The sequence below is a fragment of the Rhineura floridana genome, chromosome 11 (genome assembly GCF_030035675.1).
Source record: "Rhineura floridana isolate rRhiFlo1 chromosome 11, rRhiFlo1.hap2, whole genome shotgun sequence".
Lineage (NCBI taxonomy): Eukaryota > Metazoa > Chordata > Lepidosauria > Squamata > Rhineuridae > Rhineura > Rhineura floridana.
The window spans coordinates 50,129,390-50,154,521 of NC_084490.1; the positions used below are offsets into that span (position 1 = coordinate 50,129,390).

Genomic DNA, 25,132 nt, shown 5'->3' on the forward strand with positions numbered 1-25,132 from the left:
ATGTTTGGGGCACCTTTTCTAGCCCCCTCCCCATACGCGGTGAGCAGAGTGGATCCTGAGTAGGACTGCTCAGTTGTGGATATAGCTGCCGAACTACTCAACTACCTCGGTCCTTGAGCCAGGATGACTGAGTCTGTATCCACCGCCCATGTGCCGGTCCATGACTAGGGGCAACGCTTGGCTTCTGTGTCTTGAACAACCACCAGGCAGCTAATACAGCAGGAGTTGCCAATCTTTTTTGGGCCATGGGCATATTTGCAAATTGGAGAAACTGTTGTGGGCACCACAAGCACACTACAGCCAAGCAGACCCTGTTGGCTACCACAGAATGCTTCTTTCAAGCCGAATTTCAGTAGGAGAAGAGGTAGAAGGGATCTGTGGTCACCAGGAAAGGCCTCTGTGGGCACATGTGGCAGCCACTGTAATACAGAGATGCAGGAAACTGCACCTGCTGCTCAGTAGGTGCTGGAGGCACAGACTATTTGACAGGGCAAAGCAACAGGGTTGGAAGAGTCATCACTCCCAGCTCTGGCATTCAGTAGAGTCCATCAACAAATACTACTGTGATTTGATTGCACATTGAATATTTCTTTTATTGACTGATTTTAAAAATTGACATCCTGCCTTCTTTCCAGGGAACTCAAGATGGCTAACAAGTCAAAATACTAAAACAATATTTCTAATATTAATGTTTTTCAAGTAATAACCAATTATTATTATATCTCAAAAATGGAAAATCTGCCACCAAACTAATAATTCCAACACAACCAAGCACCAGAGAGAAAAATAATCAGCCAAAGGCCTTTTCGAACAAACATGTCTTTACCAGCCACCTAAAACCACACAGTGACGGGGCCTGACACACCTTGCTTGGCAAGGCAAAGCTATGAGAAATCCAGTGATTTTCATGTATATGTGAATTACAGCACTTGAAAATTGTCACTATTTCACATACCAGCAAATTCAGGGTATGCAATTAAAATTGATCTGGTGTTCCTGTGCAACAAACCCACTCCCTCCCCCCAAAAAACCTTCCTTTTTTCCAATAAGGAAAGTGAAGGAAAATGCACTGGAACAGTGTGGGGTAACAAATGCTTAACCTCCTCTCAGACAAACCAGACTTTAAGCAAACAAATCAGGATGAATGCTCGATAAACAGGTTTCCTAGAGAGCACCTAAGTTTTAAAACTGGAACTTGGAGGAGCTCCGATTCTAGGCTCTTCCCACTCCTCTAAGGAGCCATTACAATATCACTCCCCCTCCTGGCCAGGCAACCAAATACGATAGATTCTAGCTGTATGATCCATGTTGTGTGTGTGTGGAGAGACAAGAAGAATCTGGAGGCTTTAGAAGCCATGATGATGCATATCAATTTTGGGAAGGGGCAAGTGGCAAAACAGACCAGGTGCATCACTACACCAGGTATATCCACATGATACAGAGGCAGAGCCCACTGTAACCATCCCCCAAAAATCTGGTTTAGGAGTTAGGATGGAGAACACAGATTATGCCACCAGCACAACCTCAGCAGCCCTGTTCAGCAAACCACCATCAGAGGTTTTTCAAAAATTTATTCCCAGCTACCTGCTTTCTTCCTTTTCTCTAAAAAAACCTCTTTTCTCTGGGCAGCATGGGATAGGGAGAGGAGGAGGGTTGCATTTTGCCAACAAATGTGACTTCCTCATGAATGCCTCTCACTCTACAGCAAAATGGGTGGCACAGTAACAGAGAGACAGCTTTGGCATTGCACATAAAATTCAAAAGGAGAGATGTAAAGTTCATGTGGAATGCCTCTAATTCCTTAGAACTTCAGGTATTGTTTCTTTGCACTACAGTATCAAGAAATGCCTTGCTGGACCACTAGATCAGGGTTCACCTAACCCAGCAATCTCTTCTCAACAACAGCTAGCCAGATGCCCTCGGGAGAGGCTCACAAGCATGGCATGAAGCTGATGGCCTTCCTCTGCTATTTATCCTTAGTATCTAGGTTTCAGAGGCATGGGCTCCTGTACATGGAACTGAAGCTCCATTTAGTTGTCATAGCAAATAGCCACTGATAAGACTTTAAAAAAGGATAACAGGTGCAAAAAGATAGAATTAAGGTAATAATTGTGAGTTTACAAAGATGAAAATAAATGTATAATATTATAGAAGATAAAATATACACTACAAATATTAAGGGTTGTATTCAGCTAAGTCCTACTCAGAGTAGACACACTGAAATTAATCAACCTAAGTTAATCATGTCTCTTAACTTCCATAGGTCTACTCTGAGTAGAACCAGCACTGAATACCACCCTTAATATTCCATAATTTTTTGTAATCTCACAAGTTAGTATTTTACGTATCTCTGTATTTTTGAACTTGTATTCTGTTAAGGAGAGTGGAACTTTTTTCTGTTTGTATCTTATGCAGGTAGTCATCACCACCTCTCATGGTAGTTGTTATAAGGATATGAATTCCAGAAAGCCAGATTTCTTTTTGGCAAACTTGCGGGGGGCACTTATCAGCTTAATTGGCTGACTTTGGATTCTGAGGGCAGCTATGAGAGAACTAGAAAAGGTCCTCAAATGCAAAGATGTATCACTGAACACCAAAGTCAGGATCATTCAGACCATGGTATTCCCGATCTCTATGTATGGATGTGAAAGCTGGACAGTGAAAAAAGCAGATAAGAGAAAAATCAACTCATTTGAAATGTGGTGCTGGAGGAGAGCTTTGCGCATACCATGGACTGTGAAAAAGACAAATAATTGGGTGTTAGAACAAACTAAACCAGAACTATCACTAGAAGCTAAAATGATGAAATTGAGGTTATCATACTTTGGACACATAATGAGAAGACATGATTCACTAGAAAAGACAATAATGCTGGGAAAAACAGCAGGGAGTAGAAAAAGAGGAAGGCCAAACAAGAGATGGATTGATTCCATAAAGGAAGCCACAGACCTGAACTTACAAGATCTGAACAGGGTGGTTCATGACAGATGCTATTGGAGGTTGCTGATTCATAGGGTTGCCATAAGTCATAATCGACTTGAAGGCAAATAACAACAATGATGAGGGAGAGAAATTTCTCTTGTTTACTATATTTATATAAGGTCACCCCAAAACATTGCTCTGGACAACACAGAAACATAAAAATATAAGATACTATTGAAATACATAATAAAATAACAATATCGTAAAATCATTTGCCGATTAAAAATGTCCAGCAGACAGAATAAAACCAGGTGACCAAATAAAAAGTTACACAGCACATAAACAACTATTCAAAACCGTCTATAGATAGGTCTCTGTGTGTGTGTATGTGTGTGTTCACACACTCACAAAAGAAAGAGAGAATTAATTAATTAATTAATTAATATGAGGCCTGGGAGAATTTTTAAAAAGTCTTCACCTGGCACCAGAGTGACTATAAAGAAGGAGCCAGGCAGCCTCTGTGGAGAGGACATTCCACAACTGGGGTGCCACCACTGAAAAGGTCCTCTCCCTGGTAGCCACCCACTCCATTTACTTTAGTGGGGGCAACCAGAGCAGGGCCACACTTTTTAATATATAAAACTTTGTCTTGATCTCTCTTCATATTATTTGCCTTCCCCCTCCAGAAAGCCCCAAATGCTTTATTAGCCTTTCCTACAGAAATCTTCTTCAAACTGGTGCCTTCCAGATGTGTAAAGGGTGCAATCCAACTCACATTTACACCAGCTGAGGGGAGATGGCCATGGCGGATCTCCAGCTGAGCTGGCTGGGTCCCAGCTCAGCTGGGCTATGGTGGTGTAAGCCCGGCTTAGTAAGGCTTAGCTGGCCCAGCCAAGACCGGCACAAGCAAAGCTGGCATAAGTCCCCGAAATGGGTGTTCTGGGGGCATTTGGGGGGGTGTCAGGGGAGGGGCCAAGGTGAGAGGACTTAGGCCACATCCAACTCATGGTCAGAGCTCTCCTGCAGATCCCAATTCAGGCAAAAGTTATGCTGGGAAAAAGGTCAATCTAAGAAAACAAATACAACAGAAGTCAATGGAGAGGGCTTACTCCCCAACAGGGGTACTTTGGGAAAGCAGGAATTTACTTTTTGGTCCCTGTGTGCAGCTTCCGGCTGAGCTGGCGTCCAGCCAACCTAGAGGGTTCTGTATGGCAACTGGATGTGGCGGAACTTTACACCGGCTTATCTCGCGCCAGCACCACTTATGCAGGCTTCCCCTGAGTTGGACTGCTCTGCCTGACTACAACTCCTATCAGACCCAGCCAGCCCTACCAGAGAGGAACTCTGCTGCTATAGGAGTCTTTCTGGACCCCTGGGGATTAATCTGGTGTATTTTCTGCTAGAAAGATCCAAGCAGATATTCTGGAGATTGCCTGGGAAACATCCCAAAGAGGAAATTTGTGGATGATGCAGTTTTTGGAACAGCTCCTTGGGTGGGTATCTGTGGGGGGTGGGGAGCAGAGTATGAAGCTAGGATAAGTGGCTGGGGCTTGGAGTACACAGAGAACAAACCAGAGCATTGTACAACTCACACTTCTTGCCTGTGTCATGTGTCTCGCCTTCCCATCTCAGACACTGAGTCACCTATGCAAATCACTTTTGATTGTGCAAAGTGCTCAGTGCTTCTACCTTGTGTTGCCTTGTAAAATCCCTACAAACAGTGGGCATAACTAATCACCCATTTTGCAGATGAGGTAACTGAAGCCGAAGCATTTTGTTGCCTGAGGCAAAGGGAAAAGTGGCACCCCCTCTCCCATTCCATGTACAAAACCCAACTGAACTGGCAGTTGAATCTTCAGCACAGCATCCTTCACCATACCTAAGGGAAGCAGGCTAGCTTAGGGGGTGGAAGGCAGACCACATGTCACAACAGCTTCAACACCTTGGTGCTGCTCCCCCCCAGCATCTGCCACCTGAGACAACCATCTCATTTGCCTAATAGTAGGACTAGCCCTGACTTAGGCCAGCAGAGGAAACCTGTCCAATGCCACCCAGCAATCTATGATTAGAACTGAATTTGAACCCAGACATCCATTTCAACACAACTCAGAAAACATCTTGTGAAGTCCAATGGGCTAGGAAGTTGTTGGCCATGGAAGACTATGATCAAGTCCCACCTCAGCCACAGATTTGCTGGGTGCAACATTGGCGGCCTCAAGTTCTTCATCTGAAATGGGGTGGCTAACCTATGGCCCTCCAGATGTTGCTGAACTACAACTGCTAGCTGGAGCTGATGAGTTGTAGTTCAGAATCACCTAGAGGGCCACAGGCTAAAGTAATAACTTCCAGCTGACATTTTAAAAAATGTACATCTCACTGTACCTGGGAGTGTGCTTGACATTACCCCATTACATCCTCACAGCCTTCAGATTTGGTTGAGAGAGAATGGCATGCCCCGAGATGTCCTGAATAGCAGAGCAGCAATTGAACCTGGGTCTCCTCAGTCCAAGTCCAGCTATCTGCCCTACCAATACCATCCTGAAACTATTTTTCTCAGCACACCAACTACAGGAATAGGTGCTGAACCAACAGAAGCAAAGTTAGCACCAAAAACTACCGCAAGGAGTAAGATCCAAAGTTCTGAGGATCACTACCCTCATAACATTACTCCAACTCTGTCAGCATCCCCTGGAAAGGCTTGCTGGGGTGGATCTGGATTCCCTCCCGCACTGAAAGGGAAGTCCATGGCTGGATTTAAAGAGGCGCACTTGCGGGGGAGGGCAGGGAATTAACCCAAGAACTGGAGCAGTCAGATCCAGCCCCCCAGTTCCCACAGACAACGTTTGAGTGGGCAGAAGCACCTGCGTGGCCAGCATCTGCAAAGGAGGTACCCTGGAGGCTGTGGAAAGTCAGATCAAACAGAGAAAGAAAAAAGGAAGGTTTTTAACATTTCGTTTTTCAAAAATAAAAACATAAATGGCAAAGCGTTCTCTTTGGATCCTGAGCGCAGCGAGGTTTTTTACCTTTTTTTTGGCATTTAAGTGGAGTGAGAGTCAGAGCGGAGCTTTCTTACCTGGTCGAGGATAAGGGGGGCTGCCAGGGGAGCTGGGTCTCCTCAGGTCCTGGGGGAAGCCCTTCTTGGTGGAAAACAGGATTCCCTCTCTGTCTAGCTCAGTGCATGGAGTGTCTGCTAACGCCGCAAGCCGAAGTCCGTTCCCACTGGGTCCTAACGCCCTGCCGTCCTTCCCAAACCCGCCGCTACCCACAGCTGTGACCAAACAGCGAAAGGCGCCGGCCGCTGGGTTTGTTTTGAAACTTTCATTAAGTGGCAAAGGTCACTTGGGAAGAAACGGGCGGGTCGGGGCGGGGGAAAGAGGCCAAAGTTTGCTGCCACAAGTCAGAGCTAGAAATCAATAGAAGCTGATGAAACCGCTTTTGCGGTATGCTTATGATTGCTCCCTGGCAATCAGAGCAACGTGGTGTATTATCCTTGGGCGGCACCCACCTCGGAAGATCTGCTCCACAAGGACCATGAGAGTTGCGCAGGACAACTTCTGGGCAGATCGTGCCCTTCTGACTGAATCTTAAGGGTTGTCATCCACTAGGAGATTAAAAAAAAGTTCACATAAATTCGAAGTTAAGCAACATTTCGGCATTTAGTTTCGGTTTGTTTTAATTTGTTTAAAAAACATTTTTTTAAAAAAAAAATTGAAGTTCATAGTGGAGCGATTTTTTTTAAAAAAAACAGCCTTATATTTAGCGCTGCCAGTAGGAAGCTGGTCCATTAGGGCAAATGAAGCATTAGTCTTAGTCTGCCTTCAGCCCGCCCTTACATCCAGTAGTGTAGTCGCCTGGGCTCTGGGGGGGAGGGGTCTTAGACCCTTTACTTTTTTGGGAGCCGGGTGCCAGCAGAGTCCTTACATCTGCAGCATCCCCCAAACCAATCAGCATGAAAGGGGAGTGTGTTAGCCATTGAGAAGAGTCTTCTAACATGCTTCCTTGTGCTTTCCTGCTGATTGGAGCCAATCAGAGTGAAAGGAGGCTAGTCGGCCACTGAGAAGACTCTCTTCAGTAGCTGACACTCTCCCCTTTTATGTTTATTGGCTCCTAAGGGTGTCTATTGTTGTGGGAAAAGGCATTAACAAGGATCTCATTCTCAACCCACAGCAAAAAAAAAAAAGGGAGGCGTGGCTGTGGCTATCATGAAGGAACCCTGCCCTTCTGAATTTGCCACTACGCTACTGCTTACGTCCAGTCCAGGGGGCAGCCCTGGCCGTCAGCTGCCCCCTCCTTAGCCTCAATGTTATAGAACTCAGCAGGGAGGAGGATGGGCACAAAATCAGGTTTTTTAAAAAATTGCATTTATATCCCACCTTTTTTCCAAGGAACTCAATGTGGTGTACATGATTCTCCCCCTCCTCATTTAATCCGCACAACAACTCTGTGAGATAGGCTAGGCTGAGAGACAGTGACTGCCCAAGGTCACCCAGTGAGCTTCATGGATATATGGGGATTTGAACTCTGGTCTCCCTGGTAGCCCTGAAGCCAGAGTGGGAGAAATGGGTGCACACACAAACACCTAGAGCTGTGCTTTGCCCTCCTCAGGATTTTTTTTTTATTATTGTCTGCCTTTTTGTGACATGGCAGACAATGACAAGATGAAGGAGGTGTGAAAATTGGAGGGAGAAACATCAATAATTTAAGATATGCAGACGACACCATACTCTTAGCAGAAACCAGTAATGATTTGAAATGAATGCTGATGAAAGTTCAAGAGGAAAGCACAAAAGCAGGACTACAGTGGAATGTCAAGAAGACTAAAGTAATGACAACAGAAGATTTATGTAACTTTAAAGTTGACAATCAGGACATTGAACTTGTCAAGGATTATCAATACCTTGGCACAGTCATTAACCAAAATGGAGACAATAGTCAAGAAATCAGAAGAAGGCTAGGACTGGGGAGGGCAGCTGTGAGAGAACTAGAAAAGGGCCTCAAATGCAAATATGTATCACTGAACACCAAAGTCAGGATCATTCAGACCATGGTATTCCCAATCTCTATGTATGGATGTGAAAGTTGGACAGTGAAAAAGGCAGATAAGAGAAAAATCAACTCATTTGAAATGTGGTGCTGGAGGAGAGCTTTGCACATACCATGGACTGCAAAAAAGACAAATAATTGGGTGTTAGAACAAATGAAACCAGAACTGTCACTAGAAGCTAAAATGATGAAACTGAGGTTATCATAATTTGGACACATCATGAGAAGACATGATTCACTAGAAAAGACAATAATGCTGGGGAAAACAGCAGGGAGTAGAAAAAGAGGAAGGCCAAACAAGAGATGGATTGATTCCATAAAGGAAGCCACAGACCTGAACTTACAAGATCTGAACAGGGTGGTTCATGACAGATGCTGTTGGAGGTTGCTGATTCATAGGGTCGCCATAAGTCATAATCGACTTGAAGGCACATAACAACAACAACATTTACAGAATGATAGGTTATTTTAAGAATAAGCAACTTCAGAATAGGAACCTTTGAAAAACTGAGTGAAAATAGGGGACGGGAGTGCACATCAAAAACCACATCTGGAAGAGCCCCCAAAAGTCTGCTCACTCAAGACTTTCCCTGACTGAGGGTGGATTTTTCATGATCACAACCACTCTATAATTACTTAAGTGATCCCGGGAGAAAAACACCAGCCAATATAGTAGCATGACCCTTGAAGAGTTAAATATTATAACTTTGTATTATGGGCTACAGTTAGACTCCACCCCTTGGATTTTCCTTTGCTCTGCTTTTCAGTTTCAGTTGTGTTCTATAGCAATAATGAAGCATGTTTGCTTGCATTAAGAAGTTTGTTTATACTGCAGTTTATTATGAGGAATAGAGCAGGATTGGGCACTTATTGCTAAAGGGTGAAATAAAGATGCAACTTAAAGTGATATTTTAAAAAACCTACCCTAAATTACCCTTTACTCTTTTAAAGCACTCACTACTATCACAGTCATAGTGGCTCTTTTCTTCTTCTTGAGTACTTGATGGCAAAGGATGAAAACAGCCCTACAGGACTAGAAAGACTGCTGTGAACACAACATTTGGATGGACGGATGGCTACTTAGGCTGTAACAGGCCTAATTTCCGATTTTCCCAATGTGCGTCACTCAGCATGAGGTCTTTTCAGGATTTGTGGGCAGAAAAATCAAGCCAGCAAAAAGGGGAAAAAATCCAGTTGCTCTCATAATTTGTTTCCAGTCTCTTGTTGTTGTTGTTGTTGTTGTTATGTGCCTTCAAGTCGATTATGACTTATGGCGACCCTATGAATCAGCAACCTCCATGAGCATCTGTCATGAACCACCCTGTTCAGATCTTGTAAGTTCAAGTCTGTGGCTTCCTTTATGGAATCAATCCATTTCTTGTTTGGCCTTCCTCTTTTTCTACTCCCTTCTGTTTTTCCCAGCATTATTGTCTTTTCTAGTGAATCATGTTAACAAACACACCCTAAAGTATTTATTTGCTCTCTGCCCTTCCCTAAATGTGTAGTATGGACAAGTTTGTTTTGCGTGGAATCTGAAACTGAGATGCCTAATGCAACATCAAAGCCAAGCTCAGGAGCTCACTGTCATTACCAAAGTATTTCAGTTCATGAAGAATCAGGACACAGGGAGAGAGCACAGGTGAAAGAGGACTGTAACTGTCAAGCTTTTGAATCTATTCCTGGAGATCCCTCAAAAAAGGGCGAGACAATTCAACAGATAAACTTCATTCATGTACATTAACACACACACTGTGTGGAGGAGGAGTGAGGGGGGAGATCACTGCCTTTCCCGTCCCTTGGTCTTACCATCACATCCTCTTCACCAGTGAGAGGGGGGATTGGTTGGCGGTATGCGCTCTCCCCCCGAAAATGCCCCACTTAACAAGAAAGGCTGGCTGCAGGGCCGCTCCCAGGTCATAGTCCAAAACCCTAACCACTATACCCCACTGACTTTGCCATTCATTGGCTCTGACTCCACCTACTGTTGGCCTCTCTGCCTTCTCACCTTTCATTCTCAATGGGCACCAGCCTCCACCTTGGGCCCCGAAATTAAAACATATGGATTAATCAACTGATATTTCTTTAATGAATACTTCATAAATGTGCATACCAGGAAGAATCATTTCCTTTGCCTTTAGGTGCCCACAGGAGTCTCTGGAAGCATAATCTTAGAAGACAGGCTGCCTCCTGTGGGAATAGGGTTGCCAGGTTCAGGGCCTGAGACTGATTCTGTATCTTTAAGAGAAGAGATAACTCAGCCAAGTGCAGGTGTTCTTGCAACCCTGTAATGGGAAAAACCACAAGGTGGAATTCTCTCTTCCCCCTGCACAACTTTTAAAGATACAGAGACAACCAAGAGGTAATCCAAACATGCCAATTAATTCTGATGTCTAAAACAGGTTTGGGGGGCATATACTGGGGGAGGGGACAGGCAGTTAAGGGTTGCATTCTGGTGGGCTTCCCATCACAATCACACCCTTCCCATCACAATTTTGCTTCCCCTAGCAGAAAATGGTGGACAGGAGGATCATTCACACATGCCCATCCTCCCCATCTCAATTGGGCTGTCCCCAGTATGAGAATATGGCAAAATTTGGTGATGGTGGTAACTCTCTGGCAAGGTCATAGAGAGGTATCCTGGGGACCTGGACAAAACAGTCTTCAGTCCTGCTCTTCAGGGGAGGTTGGTCCATGAGGCCAAATAGGGCCCTGCCCTATCAACTTCAGTCTGCCATTTATTTATTTTATTTATTATTTATTTGTTAAATTTTTATACCGCCCCACTAGCATAGCTCTCTGGGTGGTGTACAACAGAAAGTATATACAATAAAATCACATAAATCGGTACAAAAACATATATATAAAAATCCACAAATCTAAAACCAAATTGAACATATTAAACTAAAATGCCTGAGCAAAGAGAAAGGTTTTAACTTGGCGCCATCAGCCAGTCAGCACCCGCCCATCTGCCTTCTTACTTGAATCCAGTACAAGGGGGTGGCATTGACTTTCAGCTTCCTCCTCCTTCATCTCAGTGTTGTCCATGAAGAACTCAACAGGGAGGAGTTGAGTTTGCCTATCTAGTAAATTGACATTTAAAATTATTCATAAATGTGTCTACTTTATCTAACCTGCTTTACTGGAATACAAAAAGAATATCTAAGATCTCGGGGGAAATGACTAATTACCACAATATCTAATAAACGTTATTTGGAAATACTAAAATCAAGAGCACAAATGATAAAACATTCACATCATGAAAACAAAACATCCCTCATTACAACAATTCACAAATCATCTAACACATAGCTATGACCTTCTCTTTGTTTTCATTTTGGTGAACTAATTGTCAAAAGAGATTTGCCAAGCAAGTTTACTTTCTGCTGACAACAGTTTAAGCTCTGGTTGCAGATCTTGCCCTATGGTAGATCTTAGTGATAATCTACCACTGGCCGGTAGGTAGATTTGGCCTGTGGCTGAATTTAAACTGGCCAACATGTACCCAGTAGAACCTTCCGCTCAGGAAAGACCAGGTGGGGCAACAGTGTAGGCTGCTGCCCAAAGGTGCCTAACAGCACATGTTCCCTTCCACTTGGCCTTTTTCTTGAAGATCCAATCACCCAGCAGGCACAGAGGTAGAGAAAGCCAGCACACCTACTTTTGTTACCTCTTTTAGGCTCTGGGCTGGAGGGGGAATGGCAGAGGTGCCTTATTTTGTCCCCAAAGCAGTATTATACTCCCCTAACAGTCATGGCTTCCCCCAAAGAATCCTGGGAACTGTAGTTGACGTGTGCTGAGAGTTGTTAGGTGACCCCTATTCTTCTCACAGAACAATTCCCAGAGTTTCCTGGGAAGAGGGACTGATTGTTAAATGACTAAGAACTGTAGCTCTGTGAGAGGAATAGGGGTTTCCAAACAATGCTCAGCACCCTTTTTTATCATTAATTTTTATTCAAATTTTCAAAGACAAAAAACAAAACAAAACAAAAACAATTAAACAATAAAATAAAATGTCGACTTCCGATTTGTCGCAGATCAGTTATAAGTCTAGAATATATAACAGTCCTATCTCTAAAATTATATTATAAAATCACTTTCCTCCAGTAGTTATCTTAATTAATCATCAAATCTCATAAACATTATTTTATTCTTTCCACAAAAAGTCAAAGAGAGGTTTCAATTCCTTGAAAGGTATATCTTTCATTTTTTCTCCAAATAAACATATCACTTAATCCATCGAATTCAAATCTGTTAGACCCAATAATTTCAATAGCCATTCTTCCATTATCTATATTAACTCCATCTTCAATAATCCTGTTAAGTCCAATAATTTCAATAGCCATTCTTCCATTATTAATATCCCATAATAATCTTGTTGTCATAGCCATAGTCCAAATAAACATATCAATTAATCCATCTCGTCAAATCAGTTAAGTCCAATAATTTCCATAACCATTCTTCCATTATCAATATTAATTCCATCTTCCATCTTCAATAGTCCTGTTAAATCCAGTGGTTTCAGTATCCATTCGTCCATTATCAGTATCCCATGATGAACTTGCTGTCGTAGCCATAGTCATATAACAAGAGTCTGATGGGAATTTCCCCCATCACAAATATGTCTTTGCTATCAATTCTGAATATGTTGTTGAAATATTGTTGTAAAGTCACATCTCTGCTCTGGGTGCATCTCTGCTCTGTCACATATTTGTAGTTAATTCCATAAATTTTTTCCATGTCAAGCCCCATCACATCATTCCAGTCAAAAATTCTGAATATGTTGCTGAAGTATTGCTGCAAAGTCATATCTCTGTTCTTTTTTACAAAATGCACTGGCTCATCTCTTAAGTTTCTCCACTGTCACATATCTGTAGCCAACTCCATAGATTTTTTCTATGTCAAACTCCATCACATCATTCCAATCCAGAAAATTATCCAAGACCTTGATAACTTTACCACCAAAATCTTCATTAATTTCTTCAGAGACAACGTTGAATTCCAAACAGTCAACTTTATTTCTAACATCCATAAAATCCAAATCTTTTTCAAATTTCACATTTGTTCCAATCTCCAGGTCTTGTAGCTTCCCTATCCCATCAAACTCCTCTCTCACAGAATCCACTATTTCTTTACACTCCTGCGTCATTTTGTTAAGTTCAATTTTCATCTCCTGGCTACCCTGTCTCAGGGTTTGTTTCGTTATCTCAATCTCACCCATTATTTTCTGAAACATAATTTCTTCCATGGTCTCAATCACTTTCCTGGTTGTCATTCTTAAAATCACAGAAACAAAAATTATTTCAGCCACAATTGGGTTAATATTCGAGGCTTGCTAATATCAGTGTAGACAGTACAGCCTGCCTTATCTCCATGAGTTCAGGAATACAAAACAAACTTAGTTCCCAACATCAAAACAATTAGTGGCGTCGTGAACAAGCAGATTCGTCAAAATGAAATAAACCAAAAAAAAAAAATTCCCCCCCCCTCCTCGAAATAGAAATCCCTCTTCCGTTGATATCTTTAGAGTGCACCTCCAGGACAGCTTTTTGCTATAAAAACAAAGATAAGCTTTTTCGATTTCTTTCCACCTTAATTTCGTTAAGTGAAAGAGAAAAGCCATACCTCTCCTAGGAGTTCTTCACAGTTGATTCATTGACAAATCTCTTTTTAGCTGCACCAATTTAAACCAAATGAAAAAAGAAAATAGAAAGAAGGATGCTTATTTGCCTGTTAAAGTGCGTTTTCCTTTGAAGAAAAGATAAAACGTGTCGCTATAATCAGCTAGAGCTTGATGAAAGTCCGTCCGGCATTGCAGTTTGAACCTTCTCTCTTAAATAAATGAAATCCAGTCCTCCCCACAAAAACAGGCTTTGTGGTTAATCTCTTACGTTTCTCCCTGACCGGAAGAAGATGTTTATCAGTCAAAAAGAGCGTTCTGACTGATTTTAAAGCTGAAAAAGCTTCTTCTGAGACGAGAGCTGACTCAGAAGCAGCACAGACAAAGCAACCCTTCCCGGAAGTCCACAATGCTCAGCACCCTTAACAAACTACAGTTCCCAGGATTCTCTGGGGGAAGCCATGACTGTTTAAAGCGGTATCATCATGCTTTAAATATATGGTGCAGATGGGGCCTGAGATGCAGCATGAGACCAGAGACAAAACAGGCATGTGCTCAACCACAAGAGAAAAAGAGGGAGAGAAAAGAAAGTGGCAGAGAGAGGAGGCGCTCCACCCACATTTTGGCTCTAGCTCTGCCCTCAGTTTACCCTTCACAGAAAAAAGATTCCTCATTAACGCTTTACAGGTTTCCATTTATGAAAGGTATGTTTACCTGATGCAGCCGATATGGCAAAGTACCTGAGCATTCTTAAGGTAATGCATATTTGTGGAATTAGTTTCCAGGCAGTCAATTTTTGCCATGGTAGTCACAGTCCGGAGTCCTTTTTCATTTTAACAAAAAGCTGAAGTTACTTCATAGTCCAGATCTGTTGGATATATTCCACTGAGCACACATCGCAATGGTTTCTGCATCAGTATTAGATGGCTGAACTAATACATAGGAAGCCCCCCCAGGTTTGTGATGCTGGGGGAGGGATTTGGCCCTCATTCTACACCCCTGTTCACTGGTGGCAGGAAGCTTGGGCACCCCTAGGGGAACACTGGAGGAGAATCACTTCTAAGCATGTTCAAACTGGGAAAATTTTGCTTAAGTGTTTCTTTACCCAAGTTGACTGCAGCCCTAATAACTCCATGTGCATTTTGTGTGCTGGTAGCTTTGTAGACTGTCACGGAGCTGGTTCATATATGTGCATATATTCACTAATAGGCAAAAATGTTGCTGTTTAAGAACGTACCTGTAGCCAACAAATATTTCTATCGAACTTTAAAAAGCAGGGAAATTGGGCAGCACCAGGGGAGCAGGAGACCTGACCTCCTCTCTGAGATATTAGACTGCCCTACAAATTTGTAAAAATGCAAACACAATTTGAGTATATCTTTCATAGTCCAATCCACTTCCTGTGTAGCTTGGAATAATTTGGTAACATGTGCCTCTGAGTATATGGTGAGTGATGGCAACACCTGCCATCTCCAAAGATGAAGAAATACATTTTTGTATTTGGTGGTGTTCTTACTTTGCTTCTTTTCTGTGTTACTAACCTAAAAATTATATTTCTCTCATTATTCATCCTAGAAATCTATGTCAAATTTATTTTTATTAATTTCAAAGGCTTTTTATTGGTCAATGTCATATGATGGTGAAGACATCCTTTTGTGTTTTAAACTGGAGGTTATGCTCTATTTCTATTTTGGGCACATTAACAGTTGAATCTGAAACTGCAGTTTGATGTAAAATCAGACAATATGCTGCTACTTAAGCAATGACTCTAGTTGTTGGAAAAAACAAGCTTGGCCTGCCCAAGATGCATGTTTTCAGCCTGCTATGCTAAACTACTCCACTTAAGGAAAGGTGGACATGGTCAATTAAAAACATAAGAGCACACCTAGAATTTTGCTAGAGTGTATTTCACCTCCCACTGTTTTATCTTGTGCAAACTGAGACATCTCTCATGTCCATTGGAAACTATTCTGCAGAACAGTCAGTGCCATTGTTACACAATTGTTTTTTAGCTTGTTTTTAGTGTTGCAAAGTGTTGCTGTAATTCACATATTCACAGTTACAGAAGCAAAAGAAAATGATTTACTATAGGAAACTTCACTACAATTGCAAAGTAAATCAAACATATTTAAAATGACTATCTGAACTATATCAACTGTTTTAATATTGTTGCTTCCTCCTTGCTAAAACAAGATTAGCACAGCACATGTCTTGTTTCTGTTATTTGGGCTGATTGCAGGTGTTGCCACCACTCACCATATGCTCAGAGGCACATGTTACCAAAGCAGGAGGGTGAGGAGGAGGGCATGTTTAAGTATTTGCATATCTATTGAGTTCAGTGGGATTTACTCCTGTCTAATCATGCTTAGGATAGGTAAAACTGACCATGGAGAGAAAGGCCTGGAGTGGGCAGAGGAGGAGGAAAATGGAAGAGGGGAGGGGAGGAAGGAAGAGGGGAGCGGAAGCAGGGGAAACGCAAGTCTGATCATTTGCATGCTTCTTGAGTTCAGTGGGATTTACTCCCGTGCAATCATGGCAGCTAGGATAGGTAAAACTGACCATGGGGGAGGAGGAGGGGGGGAGGAAGGTAGAAGGAAGGAGGAAGGTGAGGAGAGGGGAGAAAGAAGGGGCAAAAGGGAGGTGATGGGAGGGAGGAGGAGGGGAGGGCAGGTTTGATCATTTGCATGCTTATTGAGTTCAATGGGATTTATACCTGAGCAGTCATGCTTAGGATAGGTGAAACTGACCATGGGGGAGGGGGTGGGGAGGGGAAGGGGTGAAGGAAGGGGGAGGGAAGGGACAAGAGAGAGGGGAGAGGTGAGAGGAGGAGGGGAGGGCAGGTTTGGTCATTTGCATGCTTTTTGAGTTCAGTGGGATTTACTCCTGTAGAATCATGCTTAGGAGAGGTGAAACTGACCTGGGGGAGGGGCAGGGAGGGGAGGGGATTGGGTAGTTGGGCACTGGGCAGAAGGGAAGTCCCTTCCCTTTCCTTTCCAAAAGGAAGACATTGTGCACAGTATCATTCTTTTTCAGGGTTTCCCCATCTTTTTATTCTGCAGCAGGCACATGTAGCCTCTCACCCAAATTTAAACCAAAGGTGTCCACACCAGACCTTTATTTCACTTTACACAGTCATGGCTTCCAAAATGCATCCATCTTTCATTGTAAACCTCTTGGGTAGTAATAGTTAACAGCTCTTAATTGGAATTGGTAATGTGTGTTGCTGCATCCAAATTTAGTATTTAAGAGTGATATCCAACTAAGTCACAGACCCATTGAAATCAATGAGTCAGATGCAAGCTTTTAATCCTGCACTGGAGTGGAAAGGTATCCTGGTCAAGGAGATGGAATCCTTATGGACCATGGCGACTCCCCCCCCCCAAGCATGTGAATATGATTTCAAAGCAGTGGATTTCATACTATATTCTAAGGAAACCTGGAATTTCTCTGAAACAACAACAACTTATACCTGGATTGAACGGACTTAAGCCCAGTACTTTGTTCAGTAAATGAGAGTACTCAGGATTGGCCCCCAGTTAATAAACATGAAATCATTTATTTAATTTCTAAACTGAAACCTAACAAAGCCCCTGGGCCAGACAATATTCCCCCAGAAGTTTTTAAAACTAATGTAAATTGGTGGGCTCCTGTCCTTGCTTCACTGTTTACGCATATTGATTCTTCTTTAGAAATACCAAAGGACTGGGGATTGGCCACAATTGTTCCTATTTACAAAAAAGGTCCCGCTAATGATCCGATTAATTATAGGCCGATCAGTTTAATAAATATAATTAGCAAATTATATGCAGCCCACCTTCACATAAAATTAACTGTTTGGATTGACCAGAATGATGTACTAACGATTGAACAAGCAGGCTTTCGCCCCAAAAGATCAATTTTTGATCATATATTAGTACTTCATCATTTAATCGACAAATATGCGGGCAGAAAAGGAGGAACTCTCTATGCGGCATTTGTAGATCTGAAAACTGCATTCGACTCAATATCCCGCCCCCGCCTCTGGTCGAAACTAAATCATCTTGGTATGGACAGACGCCTTATTGCCTTAATCCCAGGCCTCTATAATAATACCTCTCTTCATATAAGATGCAGTACTAATGGCCATCTATCTAATCCTGTTCCAACATCAAAAGGAGTTAAGCAGGGCTGTGTATTAGCTCCTGTACTATTCAACATCTATATTAACGATATTGTACATAACCTATCATCAGTAGCTGCACATTCTCCTATTTTAGCCAAGAAACCGAGAAACATCCTACTATATGCAGATGATGTAGTTTTACTCTCAAGAACCCCAATTGACCTGAAACGCCTTCTAACCAAATTAGCATCCTACTGCTTTACAGAAATACTGACGATAAATTATCAGAAAACTAAAATAATAACTTTTACCCATAAAAAAACTAACCATCATTGGCAGATTCAGGGACATAAAATCGAACAAGTTAATTCTTTAAAATATCTGGGATATGTTTTTCAAGCGTCAGGTAACCATCAGATCCATAATAAACTTATGATTCTCAATGCAAGGAGAATGATGAAAGCATTATTGGCGTTCTACTTCTCCAAAGGAGGACAAGCTTTCCTACCAGCCATCAAAATTTTTAATGCCAAAATAATATCTCAGCTGATCTTCGGCTCTCAAGTAAATAAGAATCTGAAATTTAATGAGTTTGAATCAATTCAGACCACTTTCTTGAGATCTATCATGGCAATCCCCACATGTGTTTCCAATAATATTCTTAGATTGGAAGCCGGAGTCCAATCAGTAGAAACTAAGATATGGCTTCTTAGGATTAATACCTGGTTAAAACTTACTTTTAACCCTATCGGTCTTGCTCCTGATATTTTAAATGATAACTTCCATTCTCCTTGGGCGGAACTAGTGATAAACTTTTAAAGATAGGCTTCTCCTTCCAACTTATTTCTTCTATGGGACCTGAAGCAGCCCTAGTTAACATACGTCAGTGTCTGAAAGACATTGATTACCAACATCAGTTATTATTAATTAAAAACCAAAGGCACAATTCTAAATTCTTTACCCCAATGCCATATCTATTGAATTTAGAAATCCCCAAATACCGTAAAGCCTTCTCTCAGATTCGATTGGACGTCTTACATTCAGCTGTTATGGATGGCAGGTTTTCCAAAATGCCATATAAAGATCGAGTGTGTCTTTGTGGGGAAGATGTAGTTGAGAATAATATACATGTACTCCTTTATTGTCCTCTCTATAGGACCTTAAGGCATCAACTAACCATTCCTCTGCTGTCCTCTTTTCCACACGAATCTGAACATTTTTGGTTGGAATATCTCTTAGGTGATACATCTTCAAAAATAACCGCCCAAGTAGCTAAGTTTAGTGCCGCTGCTCAAAACCTAAGATGCAACATTCTAAAAAATTCTTTTAACTGAGATTGCTTGGATTTTATCTTGACAAACATTATTATGAAAGTATAACCTATGTTCGAGCCGTAAAAATTAAACTAAATTAAAAAAAATTATAATCTTGTTGTTTTATATCTATTTTACACCTATTTTAAATTTAAACTTATTGATTGTATTAAAATTGTAATCTAATATTTATTTAACATGTATTGTTTATTTTATCATGTTTCATGCTGACCAACCGGTCGAATAAACTGATTGTTGTTGTTTACACAGTCATGGCTTCTCCCAAAGAATCCTGGGAAGTGTAGTTAGTGAAGAGTGCTGAGAGTTGCTAGAGTCTTGCCCTGTTCCCCTCAAAAAGCTTAAATCAGAGTGACTGACTGTTAAACCACTCTGGCCACTGGAGCTCTGTCAGGAGAATAGGAGTCTCCTCTCAACACCCTTCACAAACTACACTTCCCAGGATTCTTTGGGGGAAGCCATGACTGTCTCAAGTGAAGTAAAGGTCTGGTGTGGGTAGAACACAATGACTGTTGGTTCTTACTGGGCATGCCCAACGTTATAGCTGTGGGCTATAGGTACATTCTTAAACCGCAAGGTTTTTTGCCTATTAGTGAATATGATTTCAAAGCAGTGGATTTCATACTATATTCTAAGGAAACCTGGAATTTCTCTGAAACTCAACAAGAAAAACCAGTAATGGTAGACCAGCTTCCTGAGGGATATGATGCCCTTTGATGCTTTAGAAATCTGCCTTATACCAAGTCACACCATTAATTCACCTAACTCAGTACTGTCAACACTGTCTGGTAGCCGTTCTTCAGGATTTTAAACAGAAGACCCTCCTAGCCCTACCTGGAGATGCCAGGGATTGAACCTGGGACCTTCTGCATGCAAAGCAGATGTTCTTGTACTGAGCTACACTCCTTCCCCAACTTTCTTGGGATCCAATTCACAGCCATAGGATGTTGGGTTTGTTCTAAAGCAGGGGTGTAGTCGTCTGGGATCTGAAGGGGTCTTACATCCTACAAGCCAATCAGCATGAAAGGGGAGCATGTTAGCCAGAGAAGAGACTTCTAACAGAAGACTTGGAGCCAAGCTGAGTGACAGAAGGTTAGTCAGCCACTGAGAAGACTCTTCTCAGTAGCTAACATACTCCCCTTTCATGCTGATTGGCTCATAGGGATGTCTGTTGGTGTGGGAGAAAGCACATGCAAGAAAGACTGAGGGGTCTGGAGATGATGATGGAGAGCAAGCAAGCGACTGAGGGGGTATGGCTGGGAGGGGAGATGGCATGATTCTCATGAAGAGACCCTGCACTTCTGCATGTGCCACTATACCGTTCTAGAGACCATTACTTGATTCATGCAGGACAATTATGAGACCAAATAGGCCTGGGCTGTGCTCCATGTGAACTGCTATGTGTCTTCTACATGCCTCCCAATCTCCTCCAATATGCAGATTCCTCACAGCAGGCGCAGAAAGGCTTCTCTAAAAGTAGATGTTTGAAAGCCACTCTCCTAGAGGGCCCCAGGATCCATGCAAACCTGGTTCCCTTAGGATAGATTCCCCCAGGGAACAGGTTGACATTCCTATTGTGAACCACCCTGGGATATATTTGCATGAAGGGTGATATACAAATACTTTACATTTTAAATTAAGATTATTAGGAAGGCTAGGCACTTTCCCAATTAAGATTTAAGTTTCAGAAAAAGGGCGAGACAGAAAGCTAGAGGTTTATATCAATCAAATGGTGTACAGAAAAGAAAATGGTGTTAAGAGTGTTAGACTATGACTTGGGAAAACAGGGTTCAAATCCTCACTCAGCCATGAAGCCCACAGGGTGACCTTGGGCCAGTCCCCATCTGTCAGCCTAACCTACCTCACAGCATTGTTGTAAGGATGCCATCTGGAGCTCCTTGGAGGAAACGGGGGATAGAAATGTAGTAATAAATAAATAATAGAAAATTGGGTACCGGGGGAACTACCTCCCACTATTTAAGCTAATGTGGTAATTCAATGAAATATATTGGTCACAAGTTCACTACAGACAAAAGAGCACAGCTCTTCAAGTGCAATGGAATTAACATTTGGAATTAATTGCTACAGGACATTCACGTACAGGGTTCTTTTTTAAACGCTATGTGGATACATAGGGAATCTCCCTACAACTGGTTTGGTACAGTGAGAATATTCCTAGTGGGGTGAGAATCCTCTCTATCCTTATCTATCCCTTTCTCTCTCTTCCTTCATCTTCCATTCATCTCTCTCTCCCCCAGCCATTTCTCTTTCATTTACTGTGCAAAGCAGCACATACAATCGGAGGATTATAAAAAGAATGCCAAGAGAACGTTTCTTCAGGGTCAGGATTTCACATCAACATACCTTTGGTCAAGCAGTCAGCAGACCTCATGTATTATGCTCCCATTTCCTGCATAATTGGCTTAAAGCCCAGCGTGGATCTAGTTTAGAGGCTGAGAGTCTTGTAGGAATTGGACACGGATATAAGATAAAAGCCAAGTGCCCTGTGCAACCATACCCATAGTACATTTTGTTAGAGGAAGGATTCAGACCATTCTTCCCTCTAGGCTTTTGGTAATCAGATTCAACTTTTCTTTTAATGTATGGCAGATGGAGGGATTTTTTTTCCCAATCGAACTCCCTTTTGAAACTGGGTGAGAGAATGTAAGCTTGGTATCTCTGAGGAAGATCACATTTCTCTTCTTCTTTAACCCACCCCATGAGTAACTCCTACCTATGTCAGCTCAGAATTAACTTCTGGGATTAAGTTCAATGTGCTGAATTTCACTAAGTGCAAATTTCAACAATAATAATAAAGGCAAGAGTGATGGGGTTCTGACCTGTGTAGAAGCCACCCTTCCTAAACCCAAATGTGTGACGAGAGAGAGCTGGGAAGGCACTCTCTACATGCTCAGAGGAACTGTATTACTTTTCACAAAGCCTGCACTGAAGAAGCCTGCATTGAAAAAAAAAAGAGAGGCCATGGAACAAATATGTGGAAGCAACAAAAGGGCTGGGCTCAGTCATATTTGCAAGGCCTCCCCTCTGTCCATCACAGTCTTTAAGAGAGACCAATCCCACTCCTGTAAAAGAGAATCTCAGGCTGCTCCGTGGCTATGGAGTTCTGGCCAAAATGCATCCATCTTTCATTGTAACCCTCTTGGGTAGTAATAGTTAACTGCTCTTAATTGGAATTGGTAATGTGTGTTGCTGCATCCAAATTTATTATTTAAGAGTGATATCCAACTAAGTCACAGACCCATTGAAATCAATGAGTCAGATGCAAGCTTTTAATCCTGCACTGGAGTGGAAAGGTATCCTGGTCAGGGAGATGGAATCCTTATGGACCATGGCGACTCCCCCCCCCCAAGCATGTGTTGGTACTGCCTCTGTATCCAAGTGGACGCAGCTGGGTCAGGTGAACCCCTTCCAGCTTATTCACTCAGGTCTCAGTGACATAGGCTAGGTTGGCCCTCTCATCCATGGCCAGATCAAGGATGACAGATGTTTTATTCTGGACTGATGTGGTATTGACTAGTACTACGAACAGACCAGAGAGCTGGGTGACAAAGCAACTTACACTTAGGTGGGAGAATTGGTTAAGGTGATAACTTCCATCCAATTTCTACCCCTTCTCTTTGCCCACCCGCCCACCTCCACCTCCCTGTAACTGTTGGAATTAAGGTGCCCCCAAATTCCCCTTCACCCAGACACAGTGATAAAAAAAATAGAGATAGCATTCAAGGGACATTCTGTGAGTGACCTAGAGTATAATAATCTTGCGATAAAATGTATATAACTGGCAGCTATTAAAATAGGCTCACACAGATAATTCATACACCACTGTCAACCCCCACCTCCCTCAGGCACAGAGACCAATATTCTCTACTCATTCACCCAGACACTCACCTCATGTTAACTCCAATGACACCTCCCCTGTCTCACACCTAGGGGAGAAATGAGGCTAATCCTTCAGTCCATCTCTCAGCCCAGACTCGCTTCCTGGCTCCAGTCTCTCACCCTGAAGCCAATTTCTTCTATGCTCTGCCCAGGTTTTCAGGACTTTGCCCTCTTATAAATGGATGTCTTACCAAAAAAAATTGCAATAATCACAGAATAAAACACACACGCACATTCTAGCAGCAGAAAGACACCATTGAAGAGAGGTAGCCAATGTGGTGCCCTCCAGATGTCACTGGACCCCCAACTCCTATCATCCCCCCACCAGCATGGCCAATGGTAGGGATGATGGGAGTTGCAATCCGATTATATCTGGAGGGCACCATGTCGCCTGTCCCTGGTGTAGAGAAACAGAAACAAACACTAAAAATATATAACACATCTAAAAATTTAAAATCTGGGATGGGGGGAGGAAAGGGTCTTCACCTAGTGCTGGAAAGACCACAAAGGCAGTGTCTTGTGTTCTCCAGATGCTTTTCACCTTATCCCAGTCTGTGTTGGAGTTGCTTTTTAAGATGTTTTAAAAGCTGTTTTTAAAGATATTTTGTTGTAATATATTTTGATGTTTGTTTTATGATGTTTTATAGTGTTTTTGGTGTCTTTGTTTGCCACCCTGGGCTCCTATTGGAAGGGCAGGATATAAATTTAATAAATAATACTAATACAACTTCCATCAGTCTAGCCAGCATGCCTAATAGTCTGGGCTGATGGGAGTCATAGCTCAACATCTGGAGGGCACCAGGATGGGGAAGGTTGGTGTACATAACGAGGGTGCTAACATCAAGATCCTTTCTCAAAGAGCCATCACACCTCACTTAGTGGAGGCATCTGGAGAAGGACCTCTGAAAATGATCTCAGGCTCCAGGTATTTAGTGGGGATTCTTCAGGTAACCTGGCTTCAAACTGTTTAGTACTCTGAAGGTCAAGACCAGCACTTTGAATAAGGTCTGGAAATGGACTGAAAGCCAGTGCAGATGATAATGGTGTAATATGATACAATCATCCAGAGGCCATTAACAGTCTTGCTATTCTGGACAAATTGAAGTTTTCAAAGGCAGCCTGACATAGAACAAGTTGCAGTAATCAAAATGGGAGGTTACCACAGTACTGAAGCCAGGCTGTATCCAGCAGGCACAACATTAACAGTAACTCCAATTTATCCTGTAGTTAATGGTGAATACTCAAATTTGCCTAGCACTGATTAGTTGCCCTTTAACCTCCTTGTCCTACTCATACTAAGGCTAATAAATAACAGGGCAGATTCTCATGCTTCATCTCCCCCAGATTTCCATGCACATATTTGGGAAGGAACTGGCAAACCCACCCCATATATACGGTCTGCCTAGTAAACGTCGCAAGACGTCACAAAAAGAGTCAGAAACGACTCGTACTATAAGTGAGGGGACACCTTTACCTTTTTTACAGAATCCAATATAAATAACTAATTGAGAGTAAAAAATCCAGTGATGGTAATTATTCTGGATTAAAGCAGAGCAGAAGAGCTTGATTTTGCATATGTGGCATAAGTACACTGTAGCCTTTATAAACCAAGATAGGAGGAATTCAGAACAACCTCATTACCTTCCACATCCTGACAAGGGGGACACCGAGTTGCTCCAAACTTTGAACTTGGATCTCTTAAACTGCTCTAATGTCAGCTCAGAAGCTACTCTCACAGCCAGCAACATATCTGAGCTACGGATTCCTTTTCACTGCTTCATTAACAGAGAAGACAGACCAGAGAAGACCAACTCATTAGAAATTGCTGATGAGGCTGTTCTTGGGGTTGCGTGGGAACTGGCTGAGATCAAAGCAAGCTGGTGTGATTCAGAACCCAATTAAGGCTCTGGAAAATAAAAAATAGAAAGATGAAGATCCCACTTGCTACCTTGTTTCCAGGAAACAGGCAGCACGTAGATGGAGGCAGAGGGCCCCATCCAGGGTTCATGGGGACATCTGGATCAAGTTTTCACAATTAATTTTTCAGGGAGTTGGTCTCTTGGTATGAACAGACTCACTGCAATATGGTGGGCTGTAATACTTCCCATAAAAGGCTAATCAAATGTGTGGTAAATTCACCAAATGCCTAGAGAGAAAACAGCTATAGTTACACCCACTAATAAAGTCATCCTGGGGAAAACACTCTCCTCCTTCCGC

General features: G+C 42.3%; 1 protein-coding gene across 2 annotated transcripts in view; it reads right to left on the reverse strand.

Moving 5' to 3' along the window:
* RARA (retinoic acid receptor alpha) overlaps positions 1-6,205 on the reverse strand; it is a 227,054-nt gene extending 220,849 nt beyond the window's left edge. The window contains exon 1 of one of the 2 annotated variants that reach the window (XM_061589346.1): positions 5,996-6,205. The gene's annotated coding sequence lies outside the window, so the exon portion shown is untranslated. The remainder of the gene's footprint in view (positions 1-5,995) is intronic. The other variant, XM_061589344.1, reaches the window with a different exon arrangement.
* Between the last annotated feature and the right edge of the window lie 18,927 nt (positions 6,206-25,132).